Source organism: Oryzias melastigma, linkage group LG16 (genome assembly GCF_002922805.2).
Source record: "Oryzias melastigma strain HK-1 linkage group LG16, ASM292280v2, whole genome shotgun sequence".
NCBI lineage: Eukaryota > Metazoa > Chordata > Actinopteri > Beloniformes > Adrianichthyidae > Oryzias > Oryzias melastigma.
In genome coordinates, this window is record NC_050527.1 from 16,763,813 (window position 1) to 16,773,087 (window position 9,275).

The following is a 9,275-nucleotide window of genomic DNA, read 5'->3' on the forward strand; positions in this document are numbered from 1 at the left end:
GTGACAAATTAACAACAACAGTCACAACAGTCTGTTTAAGAAAAAAAAAAACTAAACATGAACTGAGGCAAAGAGCCACGGTGTAAAGAAAATATGCTAAAGGGGCCAAGAGCCGCATACTATTGGAGCATGCCACAACATGTTACTGACGCCGGGTTCACACTGGACCCGCCTCTATTCGGAGCCCATGTTAACCTATGGCGTTGTTCACACCAGACGCGGAGCGGTGCGGTCCTCCGCGGAAGGCTTGCGCCGTGCTGCGGATCATTTCGTCGTCTGCTCTATTTTGTGCGCAAGCCGCGAGCGTTCCGCATCAATTCTGGCAGGAAGTTACATCAAGATACATAAGAAAATACGGTTTATTTCTAAAAAGAAAGTGTCTATTTGCACATAATCTTCTAAAACATGCGGCCAGTGTTAAACTTTTTTCTTAGTTGCACAGACCCAGAGTAAAGGGTTAAGGTTAGGATTATGGTTAGGGTTAAACAAGCAAATGTTTCCTGAGTGCTGCTGTCTCTGCAGCTCACGGCTCCACCAGGGGATGGGTCAAATGTGGAGAACATATTTACACATTTAGGATCGTGACAGTTAATGGGACTTTCAGTTTAAGTTGAAATACGTAAGGCCAACAAAATAATCCAGCCTTGGACTCACTCACGTCCAATGCAGCAATGCGATCTTTGCTGCACATACTATGTGCGGCCAATATGAATTTCCATCACTTTCTATGCTGGTTGCATGTAAATGGGAAGAGCACCGGGCTTTTTAAAATATAACCAATTTTAAAACAATAAAACGCCGCAATTGACAAATGTGATCATGTTTTTGTATCTAAACAGACTGTAGACATGAAAATAAATAATCACAACACACACTTTCAATGAAAAGTCAATGCAAACACACGGACACCAGAATTGTGGTATTGTTGGTATGCAAGTTTTTAAGTCGGGTTGCAAGAGCTCTACGCCCAAATCAGGCACGCACTGAGCGCGCGCTGAATCCTCAACCCAGTTCAACATTTTCACGCACAGTCGCAGCAGCGCAGGGCTGTGACCAATCAGGAACTTTGATTAGGGAGCTGCTTGTGGGTGGCGTCTGCTTCAAAGCACTGAAGTGCCAAACATGATCACAAAAGAGAAATGAATCATTGCGGGTTGTGCCCGGTCGGGTTAATATGACACCAAGATAGACATTTAAAAGGACAGAGTTGTGACAACAAAAAATTTGGAGCAACATTTGGGGGATTTCCACCGCTTTCACTTTTTGCTCTAAGATTCTCTCTGTTGTAGATGGCGGAGGAGCGCCAATGAACAGTAAAAATACCATAGAAGAAGAATCTCCTCCCTGCCACAACGTGCGTGACCGCGCTGCTCCGGTGTGGATCCCGCCTGCTGAGCGTGGACTGCGTTGAAGCTGTGTGAGCAGCTACAGAGATGCACACGCGCGCACACACAGATCAATGTAGTGGGCCGACTCCAGAGTGGGTGGGTGGGACCTATATTTTGGGTGTAAAACAACAGAGAGGCAGAAAGCAGTTTTTCTTAGCAGAAAAAACAGGGTAATATCTTTAGGTTATTAACTTATCACCCATGATGGGAAAAACCAAGAAAAGCTCCTGCAGAAGCGCCTGTCGACCGTTGCGGAAAAATGCGCGTCTGATGTGAACCGCGGAGCGGAAGCCACGTGAACTATGCTTCGTGGGGCTTCCGCGTCTAGAGTGAACCCCGCGCTCACTGCCCTCAGGTCCCGCGGCCCTCAGGTTCAGAACAGATTTTTTTCGCAGCCCACTAGGGGCGATCGAGGACCAAGACATGGATGAGAATCACTGCCCTATGTGACAATGAAGGCAACCGTTATAGCTCCGGTGTGGCAGCCACAGTCTTTACATAACTTAAAAAAAGTGCGAGAGGCACTCCAACTGCATCCAAACAGATCTGGCCTCTGCGGCACTCGTAATCCGCTTCGTTGACTTCAGATTTTTGCTGGACAAGTTGGAGCACTTTTTGTGAAGTTGGGGCTGTTAACGGCCTAAACCAGGGGTCTGCAACCTGCGGCTCCAGATCCACATGTGGCTCTTTTATCTCTCCATAGTGTCTCCTTGTTCAAACATAAAATAAGTCATGGAGACTGCTGACCCAGCCATGTCGACCGTCTGAGTCAGCAGCTCTCTGATAATGGCTGCCTAACCAAAACTACCTAAATAAAAACACAAAGCCAACCAACTAAGACTACCAAGTCGTAGTACCAGGTCAATGATTTTTCTGGTTCCGGGTCATTGATATTAATGATCCTTTATAGCCTGAATCTATTAATATTTGATATTAAGTCCTGAACCGTCATGTATTGTTACCCGATTGCTTGAAATAAACCATTTCATTCATTCATTCATTCATTCATTTATTCATTCATTCATTCAACCCCAAACTAAAGTAGGAAAACCCAGCAGTGTAAGACTGCTGAGGAGAAAGAGGACAAAAAAAAAAAAAGTTATTTGAGCTTCTCTCAAGCATTAAAAAATGAATAAATAAAAAATCAAATTTAGAGAGATGCTAGGTTCTTTTTGTTGTTGTTGCTTTTGTTTGTGCCAAAAAACAGTTGTAATTCATATTTATTATTTAAGGAAAATTAGGTTATGAATGCAAATCCAAATTTCTTAAATGCTAAAGTAAGACCATTAGGCTCCTTCTAGGTTGTGATCAGTAGAAAACGATCCTAAATGGCTCTTTTATTGTTAAATGTTGCTGACCTCTGGCCTAAACTATAAACTATACAAAGCCAGCATCTCTTCATTATTAAGTTTTCTAACATAGTGTAAACCAAGGGTCACATCTTCATCCTTTACTCTTTTAAACTGCATCACCTTTTTGTTGCCAGTCAAGTTATGATGCCGCTGTTTACATCTTGCTCCAGCATTTCTCAGTGCATTATTTTTCAAAAGCGGAATTACTTGTCTATATGAAAATTGTTTCATTGTCTGGCACACTGGGTGCCATGAAACATTTTCGGAATCTCCCCATTAAAAGATTCAAAAACAAAAGTAAAAGAAGGCATCTTTGGCTTGTCAACGCGAACGAAGATATCATGGTCTCTGTCCACATCGACTCCAGGCAGGCTCATGGCTCACAAATCCGATGCGGGACAAGCAGGTCCGACTGCATCGGCTGCAGTCAAACGTCACATCAGGTATAGTTGCTGAAGCTTCTTGGTTCTTCCTTCTGTGATGTTTCACTCTCAGGTTCGTACTGCGGGATTCCTCGAAGGAGGAGACAGCCTGGTGGACGAAATTGCGCCAGGCGCCACAGTCAACAGCGAGGGTGGACCACTGGTGATGGTCAATGTGACAGGCACCGAGGGACTTCTTCAGAGAGTCTTTGTAGCGTTTCTTCTGTCGTGGTGGCCAGTGAAGAATTCGAGATACAGGGCTATCTTTGGCAGATAAAGATCCTACATTCTGGAGACGTGCCCAGCGTAGCTGCAACCTCAGTAGCATGGCCTCGATGCTTGTGATCTCTGCCTGTGCGAGGACATCGACATTTGTGATATACTTGCTCCAATGAATGTTGAGAATGGTGTCTAGACAGCCGTGGTGAAAGCACTCAAGGAGCAGTAGGTCGTGGCGGTATGTTACCCAGGACTCAGAGCTGTACAGGAGGGTGGTGAGTACGACGGCTCTGTACACACTGACCTTCATGCCCTTCTTCAGGTGCTTGCTGTTCCAGACCCTATTGTACAATCTGCCGAAGGCACTGTTTGCTTTGGCCAGTCTGTTGTCGATTTTTCTGTCAATCTTGGCATCTGATGTGATGGCACACACCAGAAAGGTAAACTGGTGAACTATCTTCAGCTTGGTCTTGCCGATGGTGATGGGGGGGGGGGGGGGTACTCTACCCAAGGCGTGGACTAGTGGAGGACCTCTGTCTTTTTCAAGCTGACCTAAAGACCAAAGATCTGGGCAGCCTCTGTGAAGCAGGATGTGAGGCGCTGCAAGGCTCTTTCGGTGTGGGTGGACAAGGGCAGCGTTGTCGGCAACGAGAAGATCTCTAATCAGCTGCTCATGTGTCTTTGTGCGGGCTTGCAGCCTTCTGAGATTAAAAAGACTGCCTTCAAGCCCGTAGCGGATGTAGACCACATCCTCATCGTCAAGGTCTTCTAAGGCCTGCTTGAGCATCATGCTGAAGAAAATGCTGAACAGAGTCAGTGCCAGGACGCAACCCTGTTTTACTCCATTGACGATGGGAAAGGGCTCTGACAGTTTGTTGTTGAGTCTGACTTGGCCGTTCTGGTCTTCAGGCAACTGGACGATCATGCTAAGAAACTTAGGGGGGCAACCGAGGCGTTCCAAGATCATCCACAGTGCCTTTCTGCTCACTGTATCAAGCGCCTTTGTTAGGTCCACAAACGTTACATACATCGCTTTGTTTTGCTCTTGGCATTTTTCTTGAAGCTGTCTGAGGATGAACACCATGTCTGTGGTGCCCCTGTTTGCTCTGAAGCCACACTGGGTCTCTGGGAGGTGATCTTCTGCGATGGTAGGTGTCAATCTATTCAGGACTACCCGAGCAAGTATTTTGTCTACAATGGAGAGGAGAGTGATTCCCCGGTAGTTGGAGCAGTCTGACTTCTCCCCCTAGTTTTTGTAGAAGGTAACGATGATTGCGGAGGTCGCTTGGCAGCTTTCCTTGTTCCCAACAACAGACAAGGAGTTTGAGGAGTTTTCTGTGTAGTGCCGGTCCTCCACATTTCCAGATCTCTGGTGAAATTCCATCAATTCCTGCTCTCTTGCCAATCTTCAGCTGCCTTATGGCTTCAGTGAGTTTGCCCATGGTGGGTGGTTCGTCCAATTGCACTTTGACTGGTAGTCAGGGATATGGTGGGCTGCTGAGTCCTGAAGGAAGGCATAAATGTGCATTTAATCAAACATTTGCTTTACCATATAGAATTTCAAATTGTTCGAGAAAGTTGACAACAAGTTTTTCACATCTTTGTAACCCCTCAGATGTGACAGTCTCTACACAGCAACAACATGAATGAGACCAGGATAAACGTGTGCACAAAATGCACGAGGTAATATTCCTTTTAGCACAAATATGCTATAAAACAGTTGTCGCTTCTGCCACTCACTTACTTTCCAAAACTTTATTTGTTGCAAAGAGCAGGGAACTCTTGTGATATTGCATGGTGGTTTAATTCTCAAGAGGAATATGATTACCCATATAGCATGGCTTTCCCTCATGATGCTCACTATTCAGTCACAAATTTGTCATTTGGCGAACTCAAGGATATACATAATGCACGTGGTCAGGAGGCATTCCTGGCATGATGTCAAAATGTGGAATGTTGACAAGACTTGTGGGCCCTTTAACGCCTCTCATAGATTGTGCAGTACGCAAAGCCTCCCTTGCATCAATTAGAGTAGAAGCATGATCTCTTTTTGGGAAACATTTGTATGGATAAACTAACATTCTCATTTCCTTTTGAAACTTGATCTCCAAGATGTAGGCACAGGCTTCATCCATAGTATCCATTAAACCTAGGTTGTGTCTGAATTCCCCCCAACTAGTAAAAAACTATATAGTGCCCTGGATTTTAAAAACAATTTGGATGCAATGCTCACAACTTTTCTTTCGTTTTTCCATATGAGATCACCAATTTCACTAAGTCAAAATTGAATCAATACGAACATTTCACGATGTGTATTTATGACCCCACTGTGTTCTGATGGTGAAAATGTGGATGGTTTATTTTAAAAAAACACAGTTAAACATGTTTTTTTGGTTGAAATTGTTTGACCGCAATGCATTGTGGTCTATATATGCTAATGTAGTGAGCATCAATGTACGCTAATTTTTACAAAGACTTCCAGGAAATTTCTAGTACATTCATTTTCGGAATTAGTAGATTAGGGATGGCTATTCCAGAACATTGTACTTGTGCCTCTGCATGAATTCCTTGGTGGATTTTGAACTGTGCTTAGGATCATTGTCTTGCTGAAAAATCAAACCCCGGCGTAGCTTCAACTTTGTGATTGACTCTTGAACATTCTTGTCAAGAATCTGCTGATACTGAGAGGAATTCATGTGGCCCTCAACTTTAACAAGGTTTCCAGTTCCTGTGCTAGCCATACAGCCCCACAACATAATGGATCCTCCATCAAATTTCACAGTAGGCAACAAGTTCTTCTCCTGGAATTCAGTATTTTTTTTCCACCATGCATACCTCCTCTTGTTCTGACCAAATAACATGATCTTAGTCTCATCTGACCACAGTATTTTCTTCCAAAAATGCTTCTGGCTTGTCCAGATGTGCTTTTGCATACCTCATGCGACTCTTCCTGTGGCGAACACTCAGGAAAGGCTTCTTTATCATCACCCTTCCAAGGAGCTTTTCCTGGTGCAAAGTACGCTGGACTGTGGAGCGATGAACAAGCACACCATCAGCAGCCAGGTGTTCTTGCAGTTCTCTGGAGGTGGTCTGTGGCTTGTCTGTGACCATTCTAACCATCCTTCGTGTGTGCCTTTCCCATATCTTTCCTTCACAAGGACTGTTCCTGTAGCCCTCCATTAATGCACTACATTTCTGACTGTGGAGACAGACAGTCCAAACCTTCCAGATAACTTCTTGTACCCTTCTCCTAATTCATAATAATGAATTATCTTAGTTTTTAGGTCAGTGGAGAGTTGTTTAGAGGCCCCCATGTTGCCACTCTCTCAGAAAGAACCCAGGACAAGCACAGCCAGCCCTGACCCCTGTTAAATAGCCTTTTCCATGATTGGTTCCACCTGTATTTGTAATTGACGGTCTAATGAGCTAAGCAAAGCAATTTTGTGCTGCAACCTGTCAGCAATAAATCCCTACGGGTCTTGAAATGAATGTGATTCAAAGGGTGCCCAAAAATTTGCACATCACATTTTTTACATTTTATTTTATAACAATAAGACTATGTAATTATACTTCACAAATTTTGGTCTGGAAAACACTCAAACGTCTATATCTCTGCAGGACAACAAATGTTGTTGCTGTGATGTTCTCTTATGAAGTTAGAGGAAATTGTCATGAAATCTCAGAGGGGTGCCCAAACTTTTGCATACCACTGTAATTGGGTGCAGCTAAGGAATTATGTCAGTGTTTGGTGACTACATCCCAGAACTCCCGATTTAAGTATAATTTTGCAAGAAATCAATTAGTAAATACTTTTAAAAAAAAATTGGGGGGCTTTTTATTTCTATTTCTTATCATTAGTTAGGTGCAGTAAGTGTCTGAAGATTCCACAAGACAGGCTGCTGACTGTTGGGAGAAACAGACCCAAACAGATCAGTGAGTGCATTTTTTACTATTAAAATAATTATAGTAAATTGTTCTTCCACTGGGCTGCACGGTGGCGCAGTGGTTAGCGCTCTCGCCTCACAGCGAGAAGGCCCCGGTTTGAATCCCGGCTGGGACCTTTCTGTGTGGAGTTTGCATGTTCTCCCCGTGCATGCGTGGGTTTTCACCGGGGACTCCGGCTTCCTCCCACCGTCCAAAAACATGCTTCATAGGTTGATTGGTGATTCTAAATTGACCCTAGGTGTGAATGTGGAGTGACTGGGTGTGTAATTGAGGCCTTGAGACAGACTGGCGCCCTGTCCGGGGCGTTCAGTAGCCGGGTTAGGCTCCGGCACCCCCGCGACCCCGAAAGGGAAGAAGCGGTCAAGAAGATGAATGGATGGATGTTCTTGCACTTGTAATTTTCTTCAATAATTTTCCTTACAATAATTAGCTGCCGCTAGGGACTGATGGTGCTGTGAGAGTGTTGATCCATTGCTGGGAGACGACTTAAGCCCAACCAACTGCTTATGGCACGGACCCTTCTACTGGGCCTTTTTAGTACTGAGGTCCAACCTTACCGGAGGGTTGAATAAGGTTGAACCCTTGGCTGAGCGATGTCTGGCTCTGGACCTCAGAAGATAAAAGCTCTACTTGATCAAGTTTTTTTAGAATTGATTTATAATTGATTATTGTGGTTATCAAATGTTTCTATTCCTGATAAGGTCTTTGAAATCATGATTTAGGCTCACAGTGTTTATGTCTAATTCATCTTTTACAGATTCAGCACCATCCAGGAACAAAGGTGGCTGACATAAGAGATAAATAAAAACAAAAATATCTGTAAACTCCAGCACCAAGAAAAAAAAAATCAATGAACAGCAGGTTTTATTTTATTTCTTAAAATTGTTATTGTAACATTTTTATCTCTTACAGTTTAATCTACATTTTTAGTTCTGGATTTAAAATTGTATTGTTTGATATTTTTTGACTAAAATTCAGAAATTCATTGCTGTGTCATTGAACGTATTTTCCAAAACATGACATGTATAGAATATTACATTGTATATAAGGCAATATCTTGCAGGACATATGTTGGTATGAATCACAATATATTATATAGCATGTGGCCTGTGAGGGCACCTTAAAGTCCTCAGCTTTGAACCAACTTGGAGTCCCAAAGACTTGTTACAAACCTCGAGGTGATCTCACTTTCCAAGAAGTAGGCCCAGCATTGTGGAACGCCCCGCCCTTATCGCTTTCAGTTAATTGTTCCGTGCTGTGTTCTGTCGATTGTTTTAACCAGTTTTACTTTCCTTTACTGTTTTACTCTGTAAAGCACTTTGTGATTTTATCTGGGAAAGGTGCTTTGTAAATAAGGTTTTCTTACTCACTAGTAACTTACTGTGTAAATGATGTAAAAAGCGACAGTATGTGCTCGTAGTCACACTATATTTTCTATGTTTGTTTTATAGCCATTGTAGAAATGTTGTCAAGAGAATGTCTGTTTTTGGCTGAGAGGCCAGTTGAGTTGCTCTGTGATGTGCTGCAGCAGCATGAATTGCTCAATGATTATTTCAGAGGGTAGAGGCATGAAAGTCAGTGAAATACCAATTTGAAGGTCACAACCTTTTGTTGATCTGAGCAGATGGGCCGCCCTGTGATCTGAACCTTTGAGATGGTGGGTCAATGACTGATGGATGACACACTGACCGGCCAAACAATGGCAATTCAAAGGGATAGTAATGAGTCCACTATGTTGGTTCAGATCACAGTCATGACTTTTAATCTTCCAAGTGTTCTTTTCTTTTTTTACGTTTTTTAAAGCAGTGCCACCCTATTTTTAGACTAAAAATGCTTGTTAATAAAAAGAAATTGCAAGTGAGGAAAAAAAGAAATCAGAATAATTCTAATATGGCAATATAAGTTCTACATTTTGAAAAATTGTATCATTTGGTTAAATGCATTTTGCA